Consider the following 26136-nt stretch of genomic DNA (forward strand, 5'->3'; position numbering starts at 1 on the left):
GACAAAAGAGATGAATTCTAGGTTCAAAAATAGTGCACTTCGTATCCTCCTTCTTCCTTCACCCAACCACATAGTCGCCCAAGAGATGGACAGATGCTTAGTATACCATACGAAGGATTGATATATTTCATATATCTTGTGTATCACTGGACAAGGAATGGGTAAGATGGAAAGCCAGAAGTATTCAATACCTAGAAGCACTTTATTCACCAATTTGAGCATGCCAATGTAATATAATATTTGCTTAGGTCACGAAGCTAATTTTTGTTAGTGCAGGTCGCACTATAATCAAACCTGAGCTTTGATGTTTTCAAAGGTTCAAGTTAAGTATTTTGTGATCTAACAAGTTGATTGAGTGTGTAAGTTGTTTACTCAACTGGGAAAGCCCTAGTCGCGACTAGACAGGAAAGACTTAGTAGATCATGGAGGCCAGGCGGAAAGACCAAGTGGGTCGAGAGGACCCGTGTTAGTTAGAGCCCTAAAGCCAATCATTTGATGATTGTATGGACTCATTGGATCATATTCTTGTATATTAATAAAGGCATTTATTTGGTTATTATACTTACTTGTATTGGTGTCAAATAAACTAAGTATAATAATGTCCTTGAGTAGATCGTTCTCACCTATATCAATCGGTTAGTTGAACCGATAGTGAGATGATATAGGGAACACTACTCTTAATCATTCCTAGTCGAGTATTAACATTCAGGGACAATGTTAATGCAATAAGACTAGCATGTAGGTCAACTCGATGACTTGATCTCACAAGTCATGGATATAGAGATATCAAGTTGACACATGGGTATACATTAGAGAATGTATACTGAATGACCCGCCATGAAAAAGTATCATGGATCGTTATATGAGTGTCATATACTTTCTCATGTGGCTATTAGTATGACTACTAGTCCTTAGACCTGAAGTCACCATAGATCCCTACATAAGGAGTTATGTACTTTAGTTTCGTCAAACGTCACCCGTAACTGGGTGGACTATAAAGGCGATTACTGGGTATGTAACAAATTATGCGGAGGGATGTGAGTGATGTAGATGGGATCTATCCCGCCTATATGACGGGAGTGACATCGGTATTCTTGATAGAGTGAGACCACGAAGTGCATGGCCATGCCCAAATGAGTCAATATAGGATATTGAGCTCATTTGTTTTAGTGTGTCTACTTGGAGTTCAAGATTTAGATTGATTAGAGGATGACACGGTCTATGCCTCATATTGATCAATCTAGATGTCTATGATAGAAGGACACTTGTCATATATTGTGAGGAGTCACAATTAGTAGTCACAAGGTGATGTTGGATCTCGACATTTCTTGTAACTTGGGTAGTAATGATGTGTTGCTAGATACCGCTCATTACTTATGCTCCTAAATGGGTTTAGGGCATTGCCAACGTTACAAGAACCTATAGGGTCACACACTTAGGACAATTAGATGGAGATTAGGTTCATATGATGAACCAAGAGGATTAGATTCATTTGATGAATCAAATTGGATTAAGAGTAATCCTAATTGGGCTAACTTGAGTTCGACTCAAGTTGATTCATGTGTTCAATGAGTCTAATTTAGATTTTGACTCATTGAATCAATTTAATTAAATGAATTAGATTCATTATATTAAGTTGGCTTGAATCAAATGGTTGGATTCGATCAACCATGGAAGAGATTTGGTCAAGTTTGACTTGACTTGAGAGGAAGATTAAAAGTTAAGTTTGACTTGACTTTATGCCACCTCATTGGTGAGTTTGCTTTGAAGTGGGCCAATGATGTTACTCCACATCATCATGGGTGCCACCTCATGGAAGTTACAAAGCTATTATCTTGATAACTTCTCATTAATTGCATTTAATGGGGAGTTACACATGAAGATAGTGGCCGGCCACATTTTGAATGGGGATGAATTGATTTTTCATTCATTCATTCAAGTGTGCATTATTCTTCCTTCTTCCTCTTGAAGCTCTCCCTCTCCCTCTCCTCCTTGCTTGGCCGAATCTTACCAAGGTGCTAGCACACCTTTGTGTGAGGTTTTCTCCACCTACGTGTTCCGTGTGGATACTTCTAGAGGACCGACGCTTGACGGTCTAGAGATCCGGCAATTCCTTGGACGAGCGGGAATGCAAAAGGGCACGCAACAAGGGTAAAGATCTTCATCATGTAGATCTAGAAGTTTTGTAACTCATACTCGTAATTTTCGTTCGGTTTTCATTGCACGAATCTAAGGATTTGGGTGATTTGGGGTTTTCGCGACGCGAAAAGCGGTTTTCGCGGTCTGAAGAACCCAACAGTGGTATCAGAGCCACGCGCAATGCTTGTACGAGTTTAGTTTTATTTTTTTGAAAAATAAAAGATTCTGTGATTTTCTGTAAATTTAAGTTTTTATAGTTTTTTATGGGTAATTTTTCCGTAGAAGCGAAGCACAAGTGTCTCGGCACTTGTAGGCTTCGGCTACCGGAAAGATTTTTCCAAAACGGCTTCGTTTCGCCCCAAAATTTTTGGGGACAGCGGGCTTGGGTGCCATTAGATCGCTTAGGAGCAACTCACGATGGTTAGATCGCGGGTAGGGGTACTGCCCCTAACCCCGCAAGGGGATTTGCTCCGCGATGGCGCCTGAAATCGCTAAAACGAACCCGCCGGGAAGATTTTTCCGAAACGGCAATGTCTCGGCCCAAATCATTTTGGGACAGCGGGTTTAGGCGCTGTTGGATCGCAAAGGAACCCTCGCGATGGTTAGATCGCGGGAAGAGGCGCTTCCCTAGCCCCCGCAAGGGGATCCGTTCCGCGATTGCGCCTGAAATCGCCAAACGGGTCCGCCGGGAAATTTTACTCGTAAAAATTATAAAAATTAATTTTAAAATTACATAAAATTATAAAAAATATATAATTTTGAATTATATATTAATTTTATAATAGTCATGGACCAAAAACCCAATGTGATTGGATTGTGTTGTAATTCATAATACGGCCTGCGTGCCGTTATGTGTTTGCGAGTTTTGTATTATATTCGTGACCTGCACATCACACCTTCTCTTATATTCTTGTTGTAAATTAGATTTAGACTCGAATGTAACTCGAGTTTCAAATTTTAATGTACAAATTGGAGCGGTGGAGGGTCCACACGAGATGGAGTTCCGAGGCGGGCACGAGCAACACAAGGTGGTCAAAGGGAGGAGCTTGGAGAAGCTGTTGACCCTAGGTTGACCAGTAGATCTTCTCATTGGCTTGAGAAGATCGTAGTAGGGCCATGACTAAATCACAAATAGATTAATTAATTGCTTGTGTATGTGATGCATATTTAATAAGTAGTTAATTAATTAGTGCCTTACGATTAGATTAGATCTAAGTCATGCACATGATGCACCCTTGCGATTAGATTAGATCTAAGTCGTTCTCAAGATGCATCCTTTTTCGATTAGATTTGATCTCAATCGACTCAACTCTAATGCCTAACTGTGTCGTGATACCTATCACTACCTCGATCACATATATTGTTGAATCTGCCAAAGCAGAGCAATACATATTATCTTGGTAGGGTACGGAGGGACAATCTTGGTCCCACCTATCAACGCATTGGTGAATACAAACTCAATTAGATTGAGTATTCCTAGTTACTCGGTTGGATCGAGTCAACTATAGGCATTCTTCCAATAGTTGGAAAGGTAGGACAAAATCACGTTTATATTAACTCTCGGGCGTATTAGCCAAAGCTAACTCGAGTTTTAATATAAATATGGATCTTGATCCTATAAACAAGAATTGCATAGATATGTAATTGGTAATCGTTACCTACCGATCATACTAAGCCTTGGGCGTATTAGCCAAAGTTAACTCAAGGGTTAGTATGATGTGGATCTTGTCCCACATGAATTATAGAATTCAGTGGGAGCATCATTTAGTTAAAGGCCTAATTAAATGATTAGGAATATGATACTTATTTCTGCATTTATTTCTGTTGTAGAATTTCCATGACGTCGAATACGAATATTTTCTCCCTGCGATTTGTCCTTAAGAAGGACAAGCTCAACGAAACAAATTTCCTGGACTGGTATAGGAATCTGAGAATAGTTCTCACTCAGGAACGTAAACTGTACATTCTGGAGCAGCCCATTCCGGAGGCTCCTCCTGTCACTGCAACGTGAGCAGACCATGATGCTTACAAGAAGCATCAAGATGACGCATTAGATGTGTCCTGTCTTATGCTCGCGACCATGAACTCTGAGCTTCAGAAGCAACATGAGTTGATGGGTGCTTACGATATGGTTGAACATCTTTGTCACCTATATCAAGGACAAGCAAGGCACTGGAAGAGGAACTCCAAAGAATACCTGGAAGATCTTAAGAAGAAGAGAAATAAGGTTTCTACTTTAGGTATAAATGTTATAGAAGTCAACCTCTCTATTTCTTCGTCGTGGGTATTAGATACCGGATGTGCTTCGCACATTTATACTAATGTACAAGCGCTGAGAAATAGCAGGGCATTGACGAAGGGTGAGATAGACCTACGAGTAGGCAATGGAGCACGGGTTGCTGCTATTGCTGTAGGAACTTATCATCTATCTCTTCCCTCTGGGCTTGTACTAGAATTAGATGATTGTTGTTATGTGCCTGCCTTGACTAAGAACATAATTTTAGTTTCTTGTTTGGACAAGAAAGGATTTTTGTTTATAATAAAGAACAAATGTTGTTCTATCTATTTAAACGATATGTTCTATTGTAGTGCACCTCTGATGAACGGACTCTATATTCTAGACCTTGAGAGCCCTATCTATAACATAAATACCAAGCGGTTCAAGTCAAATGACATGAACCAAACCTACCTCTGGCACTGTCGCTTAGGTCATATAAATGACAAGCGCTTATCCCAGCTCCATAAGGATGGTTTGCTGGACTCATTTGATTTAGAATCATATGAGGTATGCGAGTCATGCCTACGAGGCAAGATGACCAAGACTCCCTTTAGTGGGCACAGCGAGAGAGCGACTGATTTGTTAGGACTCATACATAGTGATGTTAGTTAGAGCCCTAGAGCCAATCATTTGATGATTGTATGGACTCATTGTATCATATTCTTGTATATTAATAAAGACATTTGTTTGGTTATTATACTTATTTGTATTAGTGCCAAATAGATAAAGTATAATAGCGTCCTTGAGTAGAAGGTTCATACCTATATCAATCGATTAGTTGAATCGATAGTGAGATGATATAGGGAACACTACTCTAAATCATTCCTAGTCGAGTATTAACATTCAGAGACAATGTTAAATGCAATAAGACTAGCATGTAGGTCAGCTCGATGACTTGATCTCACAAGTCATGGATATAGAGATATCAAGCTGACACATGGGAATACATTGGAGAATGAATACTGAATGACCCGCCATGAGAAAGTATCATGGATCGTTATATGAGTGTCATATACTTTCTCATGTGGCTATTAGTATAACTATTAGTCCTTAGACCTGAAGTCACCATGGATCCCTACATAAGGAGTTATGCACTTTGGTTTCGTCAAACGTCACACGTAACTGGGTGGACTATAAAGGCGATTATTGGGTATATAACGAATTATGTAGAGGGATGTGAGTGATGTAGATGAGATCTATCCCTCCCATATGACGGGAGCGACATCGGTATTCTTGATAGAGTGAAACCACTAAGTGCATGGCCATGCCCAAATGAGTCAACATTAGATGTTGAGCTCATTTGATCGAGTGAGTCTACTTGGAGTTCAAGATTTAGATTGATTAGAGGATGACACGGTCTATGCCTCATATTGATCAATCTAGATGTCTAGGATAGAAGGACAATGTCACATATTGTGAGGAGTCACAATTAGTAGTCACAAGGTGATGTCGGATCTCGACATTCTTGTAACTTGGGTAGTAATGATGTGTTGCTAGATACCGCTCATTACTTATGCTCCTAAATGGGTTTAGGGCATTGCCAACATTACAAGAACCTATAGGGTCACACACTTAGGACAATTAGATGGAGATTAGGTTCATATGATGAACCAAGAGGATTAGATTCATTTGATGAATCAAATTGGATTAAGAGTAATCCTAATTGGGCTAACTTGAGTTCGACTCAAGTTGATTCATGTGTTCAATGATTCTAATTTAGATTTTGACTAATTGAATCAATTTAATTAAATGAATTAGATTCATTATATTAAGTTGGCTTGAATCGAATGGTTGGATTCGATCAACCATGGAAGAGATTTGGTCAAGTTTGACTTGACTTGAGAGGAAGATTAAAAGTCAAGTTTGACTTGACTTTATGCCACCTCATTGGTGAGTTGGCATTGATGTGGACCAATGATGTAACTCCACATCATCATGGGTGCCACCTCATGGAAGTTACAAAGCCATTCTCTTTAATGGCTTCATATTAATTGCAATTAATGCAATTAATTTGGGAGTTTCACCATGGAGAGTGGCCGACCACTTTTGGTTTGAATGTGAATTCATTTTTCATTCAAGTGGGTGTATCTTCTTCCTTCTTCCTCTCAAGCTCTCCCTCTCCCTCTCCTATTTCCTTGGCCGAATCTCACTAAGGTGCTAGCACACCTTTGTGTGAGGTTTTCTCCATCTACGTGTCCGTGTGGATACTTCTAGAGGACCGACGCTTGACGGTCTAGAGATCCGGCAATTCCTTGGACGAGCGGGATAAGCGAAGGGCACGCAAGAATGGTAAAATTCTTAACATGTAGATCTAGGAGTAGATCTAAAAAGGTTTTTCAAACTCGTACTCGTAATTTTTCATTTGGTTTTTCCTTGTACGGATCTACGGCTTTGGGTGATTCGGGGTTTCCGCGACGCGAAAAGTGGTTTTCATGGCCCGAAGAACCCAACAGTGGTATTAGAGCCACGTGCAAGGCGAATACGAGTTTGTTTTTTGGTTTTATGAAAACTAAAGTTTCTGTAATTTTCTGTAAAATTATGGTTTTTGGGTTTTTATGAGTATTTTTCTCGAGTAATCGAAGCACAAGTGTTTAGACGCTTGTAGGCTTCGGCTACCGGAAAGATTTTTCCAAAAACGGCTTGGTTTCGCCCCAAAATTTTTTGGGACAGCGGGTTTGGGTGCCATTAGATCGCTTAGGAGCAACTCGCGATGGTTAGATCACGGGTAGGGGTACTGCCCCTAACCCCGCAAGGGGATTTGCTCCGCAATTGCACCCGAAATCGCTAAAAACGAACCCGCCGGGAAGATTTTTCCGAAACGGCAATGTCTCGGCCCAAATCGTTTTGGGACAGCGGGTTTAGGCGCTGTTGGATCGCAAAGGAACCCTCGCGATGGTTAGATCGCGGGTAGGGGCGCTGCCCCTGGCCCCGCAAGGGGATCCGTTCCGCGATTGCGCCCGAAACCGCTAAACGGGTTCGAACGGAAATTTTACTCATAAAAATTGTAAAAATTAATTTTAAAATTACAGAAAATTATAACAAATATATAATTTTGAATTATATATTAATTTTGTAATAGTCATGGCCCAAAAACCCAATGTGATTGGATTGTGTTGTAATTCATAATACGGCCTGCGTGCCGTTATGTGTTTGCGAGTGTTGTATTATATTCATGACCTGCGCATCACACCTTCTCTTATATTTTTTTTGTAAATTAGATTTAGACTCGAATGTAACTCGAGTTTCAAATTGTAATGTACAAATTGGAGCGGTGGAGGGTCCACACGAGACGGAGTTCCGAGGCGGGCACGAGCAACACAAGGTGGTCAAAGGGAGGAGCTTGGAGAAGTTGTTGACCCTAGGTTGACCAGTCGATCTTCTCATTGGCTTGAGAAGATCGTAGTAGGGCCATGACTAAATCACAAATAGATTAATTAATTGCTTGTGTATGTGATGCATATTTAATAAGTAGTTAATTAATTAGTGCCTTACGATTAGATTAGATCTAAGTCGTGCACATGATGCACCCTTGCAATTAGATTAGATCTAAGTCGTGCTCAAGATGCATCCTTTTTCGATTAGATTTGATCTCAATCGACTCAACTCTAATGCCTAACTGTGCCGTGATACCTATCACTACCTCGATCACATGTATTGTTGAATCTGCCAAAGCAGAGCAATACATATTATCTTTGTAGGGTACGGAGGGACAATCTTGGTCCCGCCTATCAACGCATTGGTGAATACAAACTCAATTAGATTGAGTATTCCTAGTTACTCGGTTGGATCGAGTCAACTATAGGCATTCTTCCAATAGTTGGAAAGGTAGGACAAAATCACGTTTATATTAACTCTCGGGCGTATTAGCCAAAGCTAACTCGAGTTTTAATATAAATATGGATCTTGATCCTATAAACAAGAGTTGCATAGATATGTAATTGGTAATCGTTACCTACCGATCATACTAAGCCTTGGGCGTATTAGCCAAAGTTAACTCAAGGGCTAGTATGATGTGGATCTTGTCCCACATGAATTATAGAATTCAGTGGGAGCATCATTTAGTTAAAGGCCTAATTAAATGATTTTAAAAGAATATGATATTTATTTCTACAAATTTTCTGTTGTAGATAACCATGACGTCGAACACGAATTCCTTTTCCCTGCGATCTGTCCTTGAGAAGGACAAGCTCAACGGAGCGAATTTTTTGGACTGGTACAGGAACTTGAGAATAGTTCTCACCCAGGAATGTAAACTGCACGTTCTGGAGCAGCCCATTCCGGAGGGTCCTCCTGCCAATGCACCGCGAGCAGACAAAGATGCTTACAAGAAGCATCAAGACGACGCATTAGATGTGTCCTGTCTAATGCTCGCGACCATGAACTCAGAGTTTCAGAAGCAACACGAGTTGATGGGCGCTTACGATATGGTTGAGCATCTTCGCCAACTATATCAGGGACAAGCGAGGCATGAGAGATTTGAGATCTCTAAGGCACTGTTTCAGTGCAAGATGTCAGAAGGGGCTCCCGTAGGTCCTTATGTACTCAAGATGATTGGGTACATAGAGAACCTACAAAGACTGGGGTTCCCACTTGGCCAAGAGCTGGCCACTGACTTAATCTTGCAGTCCTTGCCGGATAGCTATAGTCAATTCGTTCTGAACTATAACATGAACGAGATTGACAAGCCACTGCCCGAGCTCCTTAGTATGTTACGAACTGCTGAGGTTAACCTTAAGAAGGTTAAGCCCATTCTGATGGTCCAGAAGTATAAGGGCAAAGGCAAGCCCAAAGGTAAGGGAAAGTCCCAAACCAAGGGCAAAGGCAAGGCACCGAAGCCTAAAGGAGGGGTCGCCAAGGATGTTACCTGCTTCCACTGCGGTCAGACCGGGCACTGGAAGAGGAACTGCAAGGTATACTTAGAGGATCTTAAGAAGAAGCGAAGTGAGACTTCCACTTCAGGTATATATGTTATAGAAGTCAATCTATCTATTTCTACATCATGGGTATTAGATACTAGATGTGGTTCTCACATTTGTACTGATGTGCAGGCGCTGAGAAATAGCAGGGCATTGACAAAGGGCGAGGTGGACCTACGAGTAGGCAATGGAGCATAGGTTGCTGCTGTTGTTGTAGGGAGTTACTTTCTATCTCTGCCCTCTGGGCTTGTACTAGAGTTAGTCGATTGTTGTTATGTGCCTGCATTAACTAAGAACATTATATCAGTTTCTTGTTTGGACAAGAAAGGTTTCTCGTTTACTATAAAGAACAAATGTAGTTCAGTCTACTTAAACGATATGTTCTATTGTAGTGCACCTCTGATAAACGGACTCTATATTCTAGACCTCGAGAGCCCTATCTATAACGTAAATACCAAGAGGTTCAAATCTAATGACATGAACCAAACCTACCTTTGGCACTATCGCTTAGGTCATATAAATGACAAGCGCTTATCCCAACTCCATAAGGATGGTTTGTTGGACTCTTTTGATTTTGAATCATATGAGATATGCGAGTCATGCCTACGAGGCAAGATGACCAAGACGCCCTTTAGTAGGCATAGCGAGAGAGCAACTGATTTGTTAGTACTCATACATAGTGATATATGTGGCCCTTTCAATGTTGCTGCTAGAGGCGGTTATAGGTACTTCATCACATTTACTGATGATTTCAGTAGATACGGTTATGTGTACTTGATGACACATAAGTCGGAATCCTTTGAAAAGTTCAAAGAATTCAAGAATGAAGTACAGAACCAGCTTGGCAAGAGTATTAAGATACTTCGATCAGATCGAGGTGGAGAATACCTTAGCCATGAGTTTCGTGACTACCTAGCTGAGTGTGGGATTCTATCCCAACTCACTCCTCCTGAACACCACAGTGGAATGGTGTATCCGAAAGGAGGAATCGTACTTTATTAGATATTGTACGATCTATGATGAATCACACAGATCTTCCGACATATCTATGGGGATATGCTCTAGACACGGCAGCTTTCATTCTCAACCGAGTTCCATCCAAGGCCGTGATAAAGACACCATATAGGATATGGACTGGGAGAGATGCCCAGGTGTCTTTCATGAGGATTTGGGGTTGTGAGGCTTACGTTCGACGTCAAGTCTCTGACAAATTAGGACCCAAATCCGACAAGTGCTATTTTATTGGATATCCCAAGGAAACTAAGGGATATTACTTCTACATTCCCAGTCAGCACAAGGTAGTTGTGGCAAAGACTGGGGTCTTTCTAGAAAGGAACTTTGTTTCTAGAAAGACTAGTGGGAGCACGTTCGATCTTGAAGAAGTTCAAGATGCGAACAATAGCACTGATACCTCGATGGAAATTGAACTGGAACCACAAATTGTTGTGGATGATGTTCCACAAAGAGTTGAGGAACAACAACCAGTTCAAGTAGACATACCTCTTCGCAGGTCTGATAGGGTACGTCGTCAGCCTGAGAGATACTCATTTCTCTTGTCTGACCATGATGACATTGTGCTCATAGAGGATGAGCCTACCACCTATCAGGAAGCTGTGATGAGACCAGATTTCGAGAAATGGCTAGAAGCCATGAGATCCGAAATGGAATCCATGTACACCAACCAAGTATGGACTTTGGTTGATCCACCTGAAGGGCTAAAACCCATTGGGTGTAAGTGGGTCTTTAAGAGAAAGACTGACATGGATGGACTTATTTATAAGGGTCGCTTGGTAACTAAAGGTTTCAAGCAGATTCATGGTATTGACTATGATGAAACTTTTTCTCCAGTAGCGATGTTTAAGTCCATTCGAAAAATGCTTGCTATTGCAGCCTACCATGACTATGAGATATGGCAGATGGATGTCAAAACCACGTTTCTGAATGGAAACCTACTCGAGGATGTGTACATGACACAACCTGAGGGTTTTGTAGATCCACAGCGTACTAACAGAGTATGCAAGCTGCATAGGTCCATTTATGGACTAAAGCAAGCTTCTCGGAGCTGGAATCTTCATTTCGATGATGCAATCAAACAGTTTGGTTTCATCAAGAACGAAGATGAGCCTTGTGTCTACAAGAAGGTTATAGGGGATATAGTTGTCTTCCTCATATTGTATGTGGATGACATACTACTCATTAGGAAGGACATCCCTATGCTTCAGTCTGTCAAGACTTGGCTAGGGAGTTGCTTCTCAATGAAGGACTTAGGTGAGGCATCCCGCATTCTTGGGATACAGATCTATAGAGATAGATCTAAGAGATTGCTTGGCCTAAGTCAGAGTACATACATTGACAAGGTACTCCTACGGGTTGCCATGCAGAACTCCAAGAAGGGATTTCTGCCGATGTCACATGGCGTGAGTCTTTCGAAGACTCAAGGTCCCTCTTCTAGAGAGGAGAGAGACCGCATGGATCAGATCCCTTATGCCTCAGCCATAGGATCGATCATGTACGCCATGCTATGTACTCGACCTGATGTCTCGTATGCTTTGAGCATGACGAGCAGATACCAGTCAGATCCAGGTGAAAGTCACTGGATAGCGGCCAAGAATATTCTTAAGTACTTAAGAAGGACTAAAGAATATTTCTTGATATATGGAGGCAATGATGAGCTAGCTGTAAAGGGTTACAGTGATTCTAGCTTCCAGACCGACCAGGATGACTATAGATCGCAGTCAGGATTCGTATTTTGTTTAAATGGTGGTGTTGTGAGCTTGAAGAGTTCGAAGCAGGACACAGTAGCTGATTCTACAACAGATGCCGAGTATATTGCTGCATCAGAGGCAGTAAAGGAGGCAGTTTGGATCCACAAGTTCATCACTGAACTTGGGGTGGTTCCTAGCATCGCTGACCCAGTTGAGCTCTATTGTGACAACAATGGAGCTATAGCACAGGCGAAGGAACCTCGCTCACACCTGCGGACCAAGCACATACTACGACACTTCCATCTCATTCGAGAGATTATCGATAGAGGAGATGTGATGATTTGCAGAGTACCTACAGAGGCTAACATCGCAGATCCCTTGACCAAGGCTTTGGCACAGAGAAAGCATGATGGTCACACTAGGTCATTAGGCCTTAGAGCCTATACTGATTCGCACTAGTGCTAGTGGGAGATTGTTAGTTAGAGCCCTAGAGCCAATCATTTGATGATTGTATGGACTCATTGTATCATATTCTTGTATATTAATAAAGGCATTTGTTTGGTTATTATACTTATTTGTATTAGTACCAAATAGATTAAGTATAATAGCGTCTTTGAGTAGAAGGTTCATACCTATATCAATCGATTAGTTGAATCGATAGTGAGATGATATAGGGAACACTACTCTAAATCATTTCTAGTCGAGTATTAACATTCAGAGACAATGTTAAATGTAATAAGACTAGCATGTAGGTCAGCTCGATGACTTGATCTCACAAGTCATGGATATAGAGATATCAAGCTGACACATGGGTATACGTTGGAGAATGTATACTGAATGACCCGCCATGAGAAAGTATCATGGATCGTTATATGAGTGTCATATACTTTCTCATGTGGTTATTAGTATGACTATTAGTTCTTAGACCTGAAGTCACCATGGATCTCTACATAAGGAGTTATGTACTTTGGTTTCGTCAAATGTCACCCGTAACTGGGTGGACTATAAAGGCGATTACTGGGTATATAACGAATTATGTAGAGGGATGTGAGTGATGTAGATGGGATCTATCCCTCCCATATGACGGGAGCGACATCGGTATTCTTGATAGAGTGAGACCACTAAGTGCATGGCCTTGCCCAAATGAGTCAACATTAGATGTTGAGCTCATTTGATCGAGTGAGTCTACTTGGAGTTCAAGATTTAGATTGATTAGAGGATGACACGGTCTATGCCTCATATTGATCAATCTAGATGTCTAGGATAGAAGGACAATGTCACATATTGTGAGGAGTCACAATTAGTAGTCACAAGGTGATGTCGGATCTCGACATTCTTGTAACTTGGGTAGTAATGATGTGTTGCTAGATACCGCTCATTACTTATGCTCCTAAATGGGTTTAGGGCATTGCCAACGTTACAAGAACCTATAGGGTCACACACTTAGGACAATTAGATGGAGATTAGGTTCATATGATGAACCAAGAGGATTAGATTCATTTGAGGAATCAAATTGGATTAAGCGTAATCCTAATTGGGCTAACTTGAGTTCGACTCAAGTTGATTCATGTGTTCGATGAGTCTAATTTAGATTTTGACTCATTGAATCAATTTAATTAAATTAATTAGATTCATTATATTAAGTTGGCTTGAATCGAATGGTTGAATTCGATCAACCATGTAAAAGATTTGGTCAAGTTTGACTTGACTTGAGAGGAAGATTAAAAGTCAAGTTTGACTTGACTTTATGCCACCTCATTGGTGAGTTGGCATTGATGTGGACCAATGATGTTACTCCACATCATCATAGGTGCCACCTCATGGAAGTTACAAAGCCATTCTCTTTAATGGCTTCATATTAATTGCAATTAATGCAATTAATTTGGGAGTTTCACCATGGAGAGTGGCCGGCCACTTTTGGTTTGAATGTGAATTCATTTTTCATTCAAGTGGGTGTATCTTCTTCCTTCTTCCTCTCAAGCTCTCCCTCTCCCTCTCCTCTTTGCTTGGCCGAATCTCACTAAGGTGCTAGCACACCTTTGTGTGAGGTTTTCTCCATCTACGTGTCCGTGTGGATACTTCTAGAGGACCGACGCTTGACGGTCTAGAGATCCGGCAATTCCTTGGGCGAGCGGGATAAGCGAAGGGCACGCAACAAGGGTAAAATTCTTAACATGTAGATCTAGGAGTAGATCTAAAAAGGTTTTTCAAACTCGTACTCGTAATTTTTCATTCAGTTTTTCCATGCACGGATCTACGACTTTGGGTGATTCGGGGTTTCCGCGACGCGAAAAGCGGTTTTCGTGGCCCGAAGAACCCAAAAGTGATGTATGTGGCCCTTTCAATGTCGCTGCTAGAGGCGGTTATAGGTACTTCATCACGTTTAATGATGACTTCAGTAGATATGGTTATGTGTACTGGATGACACATAAGTCAGAATCCTTTGAAAAGTTCAAAGAATTCAAGAATGAAGTACAGAACCATCTTGGCAAGAGTATTAAGATACTTCGATCAGATCGAGGTGGAGAATACCTTAGCCATGAGTTTCGTGACTACCTAGCTGAGTGTGGGATTCTATCCCAACTCACTCCTCCTGGAACACCACAGTGGAATGGTGAATCCGAAAGGAGGAATCGTACCCTATTAGATATGCTACGATCTATGATGAGTCACACAGATCTTCCGACATACCTTTGGGGCTATGCTATAGACACGGCAGCTTTCATTCTCAACCGAGTTCCATCCAAGGTCGTGATAAAGACACCATATAGGATATGGACTGGGAGAGATGCCCAGGTGTCTTTCATGAGGATTTTGGGTTGTGAGGCTTACGTACGACGTCAAGTCTCAGACAAATTAGGACCCAAATCTGACAAGTGCTATTTCATTGGATATCCAAAGGAAACTAAGGGATATTACTTCTACATTCTCAGTCAGCACAAGGTAGTTGTGGCAAAGACTGAGGTCTTTCTAGAAAGGGACTTAGTTTCTAGAAAGACTAGTGGGAGCGCGTTCGATCTTGAAGAAGTTCAAGATGCGAACAATAGCGCTGATGCCTCGATGGAAATTGAACTGGAACCACTAAGTGTTGTGGATGATGTTGTTCCACAAAGAATTGAGGAACAACAACCTGTTCAAGTAGACATACCTCTTCGCAGGTCTGATAGGGTACGTCGTCAGCCTGAGAGATACTCATTTCTCTTGTCTGACCATGATGACATTGTGCTCATAGAGGATGAGCCTTCCACCTATCAGGAAGCTGTGATGAGACCAGATTCTGAGAAATGGCTAGAAGCCATGAGATCCGAAATGGAATCCATGTACACCAATCAAGTATGGACTTTGGTTGATCCACCTGAAGGGGTAAAACCCATTGGGTGTAAGTGGGTCTTTAAGAGAAAGACTGATATGGATGGACTTATTTATAAGGGTCGCTTGGTAGCTAAAGGTTTCAAGCAGATTCATGGTATTGACTATGATGAAACCTTTTCTCCACCAGCGATGTTTAAGTCCATTCGGATCATGCTTGCTATTGCAGCCTACCATGACTATGAGATATGGCAGATGGATGTCAAAACCGCGTTTCTGAATGGAAACCTACTCGAGGATGTGTACATGACATAACCTGAGGGTTTTGTAGATCCACAGCATACTAGCAGAGTATGCAAGCTGCATAGGTTCATTTATGGACTAAAGCAAGCTTCTCGGAGCTGGAATCTTCGTTTCAATGATGCAATCAAATAGTTTGGTTTCATCAAGAACGAAGATGAGCCTTGTGTCTACAATAAGGTTGTAGGGGATATAGTTGTCTTCCTCATATTGTATGTGGATGACATACTACTCATTGGGAAAGACATCCCTATGCTTCAGTCTGTCAAGACCTGGCTAGGGAGTTGCTTCTCAATGAAGGACTTAGGTGAGGCATCCCGCATTCTTGGGATACAGATCTATAGGGATAGATCTAAGAGATTGCTTGGCCTAAGTCAGAGTACATACATTGACAAGGTACTCCTACGGTTTGCCATGCAGAACTCCAAGAAGGGATTTCTGCCGATGTCACATGGCGTGAGTCTTTCGAACACTCAAGGTCCCTCTTCTAGAGAGGAGAGAGACCGCATGGATCAGATCCCTTATGCCTCAGCCATAGGATCGATCATGTACGCCATGCTATGTACTCGACCTGATGTCTTGTATGCTTTGAGCATGACGAGCAGATACCAGTCAGATCCAGGTGAAAGTCACTGGATAGCGGTCAAGAATATTCTTAAGTATTTAAGAAGGACTAAAAAATATTTCTTGATATATGGATGCAATGATGAGCTAGCTGTAAAGGGTTTCAGTGACGCTAGCTTCCAGACCAACCAGGATGATTATCGATCGCAGTCAGGGTTTGTATCCTGCATTAATGGTGGTGCTTTGAGCATGAAGAGTTCGAAGCAGGACACAGTAGCTGATTCTACAACAGAGGCAAAGTATATTGCTGCATCAGAGGCAGCAAAGGAGGCAGTTTGGATCCGTAAGTTCATCACTGAACTTGGGGTGGTTCCCAGTATCGCTGACCCTATTGAGCTCTACTGTGACAACAATGGAGCTATAGCACAGGCGAAGGAACCTCGCTCACACAAGGGGACCAAGCATATACTACGGCGCTTCCTTCTCATTCGAGAGATTATCGATAGAGGAGATGTGAAGATTTGCAGAGTACCTACAGATGCTAACATCACAGATCCCTTGACCAAGGCTTTGGCACAGAGGAAGCATGATGGTCACACTAGGTCATTAGGCCTTACAGCCTATACTGATTGGCACTAGTGCTTGAGGGAGATTGTTAGTTAGAGCCCTAGAGCCAATCATTTGATGATTGTATGGACTCATTGTATCATATTCTTGTATATTAATAAAGGCATTTGTTTGGTTAATATATTTACTTGTATTGGTGCCAAATAAACTAATTATAATAATGTACTTGAGTAGATGGTTCTCACCTATATCAATCGGTTAGTTGAACCGATAGTGAGATGATATAGGGAACACTACTCTTAATCATTCCTAGTCAAGTATTAACATTCAGGGACAATGTTAAATGCAATAAGACTAGCATGTAGGTCAACTCGATGACTTGATCTCACAAGTCATGGATATAGAGATATCAAGTTGACACATGGGTATACATTAGAGAATATATACTGAATGACCCACCATGAGAAAGTATCATGGATCATTATATGAGTGTCATATACTTTCTTATGTGGCTATTAGTATGACTACTAGTCCTTAGACCTGAAGTCACCATAGATCCCTACATAAGGAGTTATGTACTTTAGTTTCGTCAAACGTCACCCGTAACTGGGTGGACTATAAAGGCGATTACTGGGTATGTAACAAATTATGCGGAGGGATGTGAGTGATGTAGATGGGATCTATCCCTCTTATATGACGGGAGTGACATCGGTATTCTTGATAGAGTGAGACCACGAAGTGCATGGTCATGCCCAAATGAGTCAATATAGGATATTGAGCTCATTTGTTTTAGTGTGTCTACTTGGAGTTCAAGATTTAGATTGATTAGAGGATGACACGGTCTATGCCTCATATTGATCAATCTAGATGTCTATGATAGAAGGACACTTGTCATATATTGTGAGGAGTCACAATTAGTAGTCACAAGGTGATGTTGGATCTCGACATTTCTTGTAACTTGGGTAGTAATGATGTGTTGCTAGATACCGCTCATTACTTATGCTCCTAAATGGGTTTAGGGCATTGCCAACGTTACAAGAACCTATAGGGTCACACACTTAGGACAATTAGATGGAGATTAGGTTCATATGATGAACCAAGAGGTTTAGATTCATTTGATGAATCAAATTGGATTAAAAGTAATCCTAATTGGGCTAACTTGAGTTCAACTCAAGTTGATTCATGTGTTCAATGAGTCTAATTAAGATTTTGACTCATTGAATCAATTTAATTAAATGAATTAGATTCATTATATTAAGTTGGCTTGAATCAAATGGTTGGATTCGATCAACCATGAAAGAGATTTGGTCAAGTTTGACTTGACATGAGAGGAAGATTAAAAGTCAAATTTGACTTGACTTTATGCCACCTCATTGGTGAGTTGGCATTGAAGTGGACCAATGATGTTACTCCACATCATCATGGGTGCCACCTCATGGAAGTTACAAAGCCATTATCATAATAACTTCACATTAATTGCATTTAATGGGGAGTTACACATGAAGATAGTGGCCGGCCACATTTTGAATGGGGATGAATTGATTTTTAATTCATTCATTCAAGTGTGCATTATTCTTCCTTCTTCCTCTTGAAGCACTCCCTCTCCCTCTCCTCCTTGCTTGGCCGAATCTTACCAAGATGCTAGCACACCTTTGTGTGAGGTTTTCTCCACCTATGTGTCCGTGTGGATACTTCTAGAGGACCGACGCTTGACGGTCTAGAGATCCTGCAATTCCTTGGACGAGCGGGAACGCAAAAGGGCACGCAACAAGGGTAAAGATCTTCATCATGTAGATCTAGAAGTTTTGTAACTCGTACTCGTAATTTTCGTTCGGTTTTCCTTGCACGGATCTACGGATTTGGGTGATTCGGGGTTTCCACGACGCGAAAAGCGGTTTTACGGCCTGAAGAACCCAACAACCCGACACTTGGCAGGGAAGCTCAATAGGTTTGGAGGACCAAAGATTGAGGGAAAATCCAGGTGGGCTGATCCGATGCTAAGCGGCGAAGTCCAAATAAGTCTAGAGGACTAATATTTGACAGGTAAGTTGAGGTAAACAACTGAAAGAGTGACAGTGATGTCGTGTTTCAAAAAGGAACAAATTCTAGGCCACTGATCCAATTGAAGAAACCGAGAAGGTTTCCAAGTTGAGATCAAGATAGTTCTGTTGTCTAATACTACTCATGCATTATATATATTACTGTGCTAACCTTTATTTTGCAGATATATTTTGTTTAACTCTATGTTGCACGTTCGGCATGATAGGTCGATCAAACGTAGGGAATGGTAAACCAAACTAGGTTAACTTAGACCAAAAATCAAACCAGAGCAAAACAAAGCAAATTTTGGTCAAAGCCTGATTGGTCGACCGAAACACAGATCGGTCGACTAAACCATGATGACATGGGAGAGAGTAGACTCGAGCCAAAGCAAAGAAAGAAGCCAGGCTGATTGGTCGACCAAACCAGTGATCAGTTGATCGAACGATCGTCGCATTAAAGGTGCATTAATGAAGAATCTCGACGAACTGGGAAAGCTCATCGTTCGATCGACCAAACAAGTGGACCGATCGATCGAACCATTAAATATCATCAATGACCGAAGATTGGATCTGATTGGAGCTCAGCGAAGAAGGAATGGAGCGGGTTCGATGGATCGAACCTAGGGATCAATCGACCGAACAATGACGATGCTTATAAAAAGAGAGCTGAGGTCCGAGGCAGGCAATCAAGTGATCTGTTCATCTATGTGCAAAGCTACTATTCATGGTACTATTCTTCTTCTCATCTTCAAACAAGCTACTTTTCCATCCTAGAAGTATTGACCAAGCTCCATATTCTATCTAGTGTCGGTATACTTTTATTTAGCTTGCTTTGTACTTAAACTCTAGTAAGATAGTAGGTTGTTACTATCTTACAGATTTCATTGTATGAGTTTCTTCTTTCCAAAGATTTTAGAAAGAAGGGGTTTAGTGGCTTGCCCAACGGTGCGATCAAGGATCGCGAGCCTTGGAGTAGGAGTCAACCTAGGCTCTGAACCAAGTAACCGAAACATGTCTTTATTTTCCGTTGTTTTTTCTGATTTGTCTTTACGATAAAAGAAAAGTTTTTAAACGTGCAATATTCACCCCTCCCCCCCCTCTATCACATATTTCGATCCTTCAATTAGTATCAGATCTTGGTAGCTTTTAAAATACTTAATCATTTTTCGAGAAATTTTAAAAACTTTTTCTTTTCTTCTTAAAAAGATTTCTTTGTCTTTCTTAATTCTTTATCCCACACTACTAATCCCAAGATGAGAGTTTTGGAAATCTTCCTCTTCTTTTTCTTTGATAGCAAAGATGTCAAACTTCGACCTAGAAGGGTATAGCACTGTTCTCCCTCTTTTGTTTAAAGGAGAGAACTTTAGCTATTGGAAGAATAGAATGAAGTGCTACCTCAAATCCGACATCGAGCTCTGGTTCACTATACTCAAAGGATATACTCCCCCGATAATAGATGGAAAGTTGATAGAACTAGAAGACTAGACCCCTCCGATGATCAACAAGGTGTAACTAAACTACAAAGCAATCAACACCATTTAGTGCGGCCTAACGATGGAAGAATTGAATGAGTCGGGCCCAATGAAAATGCTAAAGAACTCTGGGACCATCTAGTGAAGATGCACAAAGGAACCGATGAATCTAAGGTAAACAAAAGAGATTTATTAATAAATAATTTATTTAATATTAAAATACTTTCTAGAGAGACGACCATGCAACTACACACTCGATTGAAAGATATTCTCAATGACCTACACCTAATCAGATACAACTTGGAGAATCACGACATGATAAGGTACGCATTAAATACCTTCCCGAGAAATGCTTTGTGGGCATCAATAGTAGATGCATACAAAGTTTCAAGGGATCTTTCAATTCTTAGATTAGATGAACTATTTTGTAAATTAGAATTACATGAATAGTCTAACTTGAGTCCAATCTAGAAAGGGATTACATTGTATGCAGGTTCAAGCAAAGAAACGAAGACTAGAGCCAAGAAGGAACCAGAAAGTGAGTCTGACTCAGACTTAACCAATGAAGAGGAGCTAGTCAATATGATTCGAAAACTACTAACAAGGAAGAAATTCAAAAGAAGCATCGAGAAGACACCAATCAACCATATGCAAAACAAATCAGAAATAATTTGTTATGGATGCAACAAGACGGGGCATCTAAAAAAGGAATGCCCTAATTAGAAGGATAAAAATCCAAAATCAACAAGAAGAAAGAAGACCCTCAAAGCGACATGGGACTAGTCATCCTTCAAGGAATCCGATGTTGAAGAACCGAGGCACTCGAGTCATCTTTCCCTTATGGTAAGAAAAGAAGATTCTAAGTCTGAGGAAGAGTACGAGTCCGAAACCGACACCGAGTCTGAGAGAAGCCACAGATCCGTTTTTGAAGATCCAAATATGGTATCTTTTTATTCCAAGTCAAATTTAATTAAAGTAGTTTAATATTTGTTTAAAAAATTAACAAAATCATAAAAATAAAATAACTTACTACATAAATAAATTGGCCACCTTAAGGAGCAAGTCAACTTGAGTGACTTGACTAACTAAGTTCAAGTTGGAACTTCAACTCAAGTTGGAAAACTTGAGGAAGAAAATTATAACTTGAAAGATCAAGTCGAGCGACTCATGAAAATGTTGGAAAAGTTCAAACTTGGATCCAAGTGTCTAAATATGGTACTTGGGTCGCAACAAGCCATGTACAACAAATCGAGACTTGGCTATAACTCAAAGAAAACCAACAAACCATATCTATCTCTAATTAGTCAAAATATTAGAATTCAAGTCCAAGCATGGGTCCCTAAAAACTGTTTAACCAAAACAATCAAACCAAATCACTATTCGATCCATAAGAGTCTAATTCATTACTTAGATAGATCATATCTAAACTATGACTCAGAGGGAGCAAGTAGAAAGACTGTTCAACCAAGTTAATTAACCTACTTTCATACTTAGGATTAGATTTATGTTTTAGTTTATAATGGTTAGTTAAAAAGATTTACAAAACCCTAATAACATAGCATCGGAATGGATTGAGATGATATATAGTACGTCAAGGAAACTTTATCAAAGGCATGTCTAGGCTGAATCTTGTGTATTCTACCTCGTGCACTAGACTTAGTGGATCTGATCAAAGCTACCCAATCAAACATGGGCTAGTTAGACCAAAACTTAGTATTAAGGTTTTTGGGGAAGACTATTTTGGAAAGTATTCAGCAAGTGCTCCACCATTGATACACAAGAAGATCATATAACCCGCCATTAAACTGAAAACTTATCCTTAGAAAACTTGTTTGATTAACCCAAAGCTAAGTTTGAATCTAACATGGGTTAAATAAAATAACCTTTTTAATAGGTTTTAATAAAACTTGATTGAACTTAACCTAATATCATTTTTAAGTTATTGAAATTAATAAATTTGAACTTAAAACATAACTTAAATCATAAATTAATTCAAACCTAAATCTAAATTTATTTTAAACTTAACATAAAGTTAAATTTAAAAAAAAAAAAATTAAAACTTAAATCCAATGTCAACTTAACAAAATCCAACTTAAAAAATTTATTAACTCAAATTAAAAATATAACTCTAACTTAATTGAATCAAATTATTAAATTAAAAAATAAATTTAAATTATTAAGATAAAAAAAATTAGATTAAAATTATTAACTTAAATTAAAATAAAATTATTAAATTAAAATAAAATTATTAAGTTAAAATTTTAAATCTAAAATTGTTAATTTAAACTTAAATCAACATTATGTTGGTGTGGGAAGCATCCGACGATCAAACCTGAGTTTTGATAATGGCAAAGGATTCAAAGTTAAGGTGTGTTGTAATCTAACGTGCTTCACTAAGTGTTTCAGAAAAGTCCTAACTGTGGTTATGCAGGTGAAAACCCTAGGGGGTGGTAACCCTTGGTCATAGGATGTGGTAACCCTATGCAGAAAGTCTTGGTGGATCGAGTGCTTCAGGAAAAAGTCCTAGGGGGGGTAACCCTAGGTGAAAAGTCCTGGTGTCGCGAACCAGGTGAAAGACTGGACCAGCCGGGAAGCGGAAGTCCAGCAGAAAGTCCGGAAGCATCGAGCACCGAGCAAAAGTCTAGTCGATCTGGAGGATCGCACTGGCAACAGGTAAATCTCCTGAGTGGAGTAGGTGAGGATGCGTTCCCCGTAGAGGGAACAGTAGGCGTCGGGTCGACCTAGGGTTTCCGGTTGGAAATCCGAAGTCAGACCCGGACAGTCCGGAGACTGTCATCATATTCTATCATATCCATATTATTGTTTTGTGCTAACTTTGTTTTGCAGGATATGTGTTTGGGACTAACACTTTTTGCAGGACCAAAGGAGCACAATTTAGCCTCGGATGAACAGTGTCCGAGGCGCCTCGGGTGCTAAAGTGACGTGGCTGTGCAGACCCGCTGGAGGTGCCTTCGTGGTGTGCGAAGGCGCCTTGGATGCCCCATTGGAGGCGCCTTAAAGATGGATGAAGGCACCTTCAAGGCGATAAGCGACGACTGTTCAGCGCTGATCTGCACGAGCGATTCAGAAGGGACGGAGGCATCTTCAGAGGACTTAGAGGCGCCTTGGATACCCTTTATAAGGGGAGTTCGAGAAGCAGTTCAAAACAACTCACTCCAAGCAATCCTTCTGCGACTAGCTGCTAACGACACGATCCTGAAGTGCTGCAACGACCCCCCGACGACCCGGAGCTCCGAATCTTCAGTTATTGATATTGTCGTCGGTATAATTTAATTATTTCTTATTGATTATTGTACTTCACTGGTAATTCTATTCGAGCTTTTAGTTGTTGCCCACGGAAAGCGATCAAGGATCGCGGGCCTTCGAGTAGGAGTCGATCTAGGCTCCAAACGAAGTAAATTCCCCTGTGTCTCTGTGTTTGTGTTTCTTTATTCCGCTGCGTGTTTTTAACTCCGATAGTTTTACAAATCGAACGAAATAGCCGCGAGCGCTAATCACCCCCCTCTAGCACTTCTCGATCCAACAATTGGTATCAGAGAGGGGTCGCGTTGATCTGGTGCAACCACCAATCACGCAATTTTTTCGTGGTGTTTTAAATTGGTATCTGGGCAGTCCGGGCCGAGGTATCGATTTTCGAAGTCAACTGAAATTAGTATTATTACTATATTCCTATTTTTTTCTCATTCGTATCGATGTCGCTCGAGGTTGGTGCAACACCACTCGAGTTAGTTCTTTTTAAATTCTTTACTCCCGCACTACTAATCCAAGACTTAGTCTTGAGACATATTTTTTATTTCTTTTTGCATATTCTCTCAATGGCCCAACAAGAGGGTTTCAGCACCGTTCGTCCCCCCCTCTTCTCCGGAGAAGATTTCTGGTACTGGAAGGGACGAATGGAAACCTACCTGAAAATCTAATTCAAAACCTAGATGATAATCAAGACTGGTTTGGATCTGCCAACGGATAAGGACGGTAAGCCTACACCCTGCGAGGACTGGGAGCCTAATCAAAAAGGTGGAAGCCGACGCCAAAGCTACCTGCACCCTCCAGTGTGATCTGTTGGATCGAGATCGCGCTAGAGGGGGGGTGAATAGCGCTCGTGGCTAAAATCGTTCGATTATCGGAATCGTAAAACGTAAGAGTTAATGCAGCGGAAATTAAAAGAGACGCAGACATGAAGGAATTACTTCGTTCGGAGCCTAAGGCGACTCCTACTCGAAGGCCCGCGATCCTTGATCGCTTTCGGTGGGCAACAACTATAAGTTCGAAAGTATACAAAGATGATTTACAAGTAATGCAGTAAATAATCTTATACCGACAATGGAAAATACTAAATTGAAGCTTCGGGTTGTCGGTGTCGAGTTGCAGCACTTCGGGACGAGTTCGTTAGCAGCTAAATGCAGAAGGAAGACTTGAATGTTGTGTTTTTAAGCTGCTGGTCGAATCCCCTTTATAAACAGTGTTCAAGGCGCCTTAAACCCCTCCAAGGCGCCTCCAGGCTGGCCGCATCACCCGCGTGGATCAGAACCGACCTGGTCTTATTCTATCCTGTTCAAGGCGCCTCCAACCTCTCCAACGCGCCTTCATCAACTTGTTCAAGGCGCCTTAAGCCTATCCAAGGCGCCTTGAAGCTTGCTTCGCAGCCAGCTTATGTTTTGCACCCGAGGCGCCTCCAAGCCCCATGGAGGCGCCTCGGACACTGTTCATCCGAGAGTAATTGTGCACTTTTGCCCCTGCAAGATATGTTAATCCCAAAAATACCCTACAGCACAAAGTTAGCACAAAACAATAATAAATATGAAGATGATAGTATTTAACAGTCTCCGGACTGTCCGAGTCTGACTTCAGATTTCCTGCCGGAAACCCTAGGTCGACCCGACGCCTATTGTTCCCTCTACGGGGAACGCATCCTCACCTACTCCACTCAGGAGATTTACCTGTTGCCAGTCTGGTCCTCCAGACCGACTGGACTTTCCGCCTAGGGTTACCACCCCCTAGGACCTAGGGTTACCGCCCCCTAGGGTTTTTGTCCACCTAGGGTTACCACCCCCTAGGACCTAAGGTTGCCGCCCCTTAGGGTTTTCCTCCACCTAGGGTTACCGCCCCCTAGGACGTAAGGTTGCTGCCCCTTAGGGTTTTCCTTCACCTAGGGTTACCGCCCCCTAGGACCTAAGGTTGCCTCCCCTTAGGATTTTCCTTCACCTAGGGTTACCACCCCCTAGGACCTAAGGTTACCTCCCCTTAGGATTTTCCTTCACCTAGGGTTACCACCCCCTAGGACCTAAGGTTACCCCCCCTTAGGATTTTCCCCTGCCTAACCGCAGTTAGGACTTTCCTGAAACACTCATGAACCTCGTTAGATAACACCACCACTTAACTTTGAGCCCTTTGCCATAATCAAAACTCAGGTTCGATCATCTGGTGCTCACTGCACCAACATGATCTTACCAAGGAGGAGGTCAACAGAGTCAGTCCATTTTCAACCGCAAAGGAGCTATGGGAGAAACTGATAGAACTCCACGAGGGCATCTCTGACACCAAGGTAAGTAAAAGTGATCTTTTACTTAATAAACTATATAATCTGAAAATGGAGGAAGGTGAGACGGCAAGCTCTCTACACGCAAGAATTCAAGACATCCTCAACTCTCTCCACGGAATCGGGCAAAAGGTAGAGAATCGGGACGTCATAAGGTACGCACTAAATTCGTTTCCGAGGAGCATATTGTGGGCATCAATGGTAGATGCCTACAAAGTCTCCATGGATTTATCTTCAATAAAATTAGATGAATTATTCTGTGAGTTTGAATTACATGAGCAGACTAA

Source organism: Zingiber officinale, chromosome 10A (genome assembly GCF_018446385.1).
Source record: "Zingiber officinale cultivar Zhangliang chromosome 10A, Zo_v1.1, whole genome shotgun sequence".
NCBI lineage: Eukaryota > Viridiplantae > Streptophyta > Magnoliopsida > Zingiberales > Zingiberaceae > Zingiber > Zingiber officinale.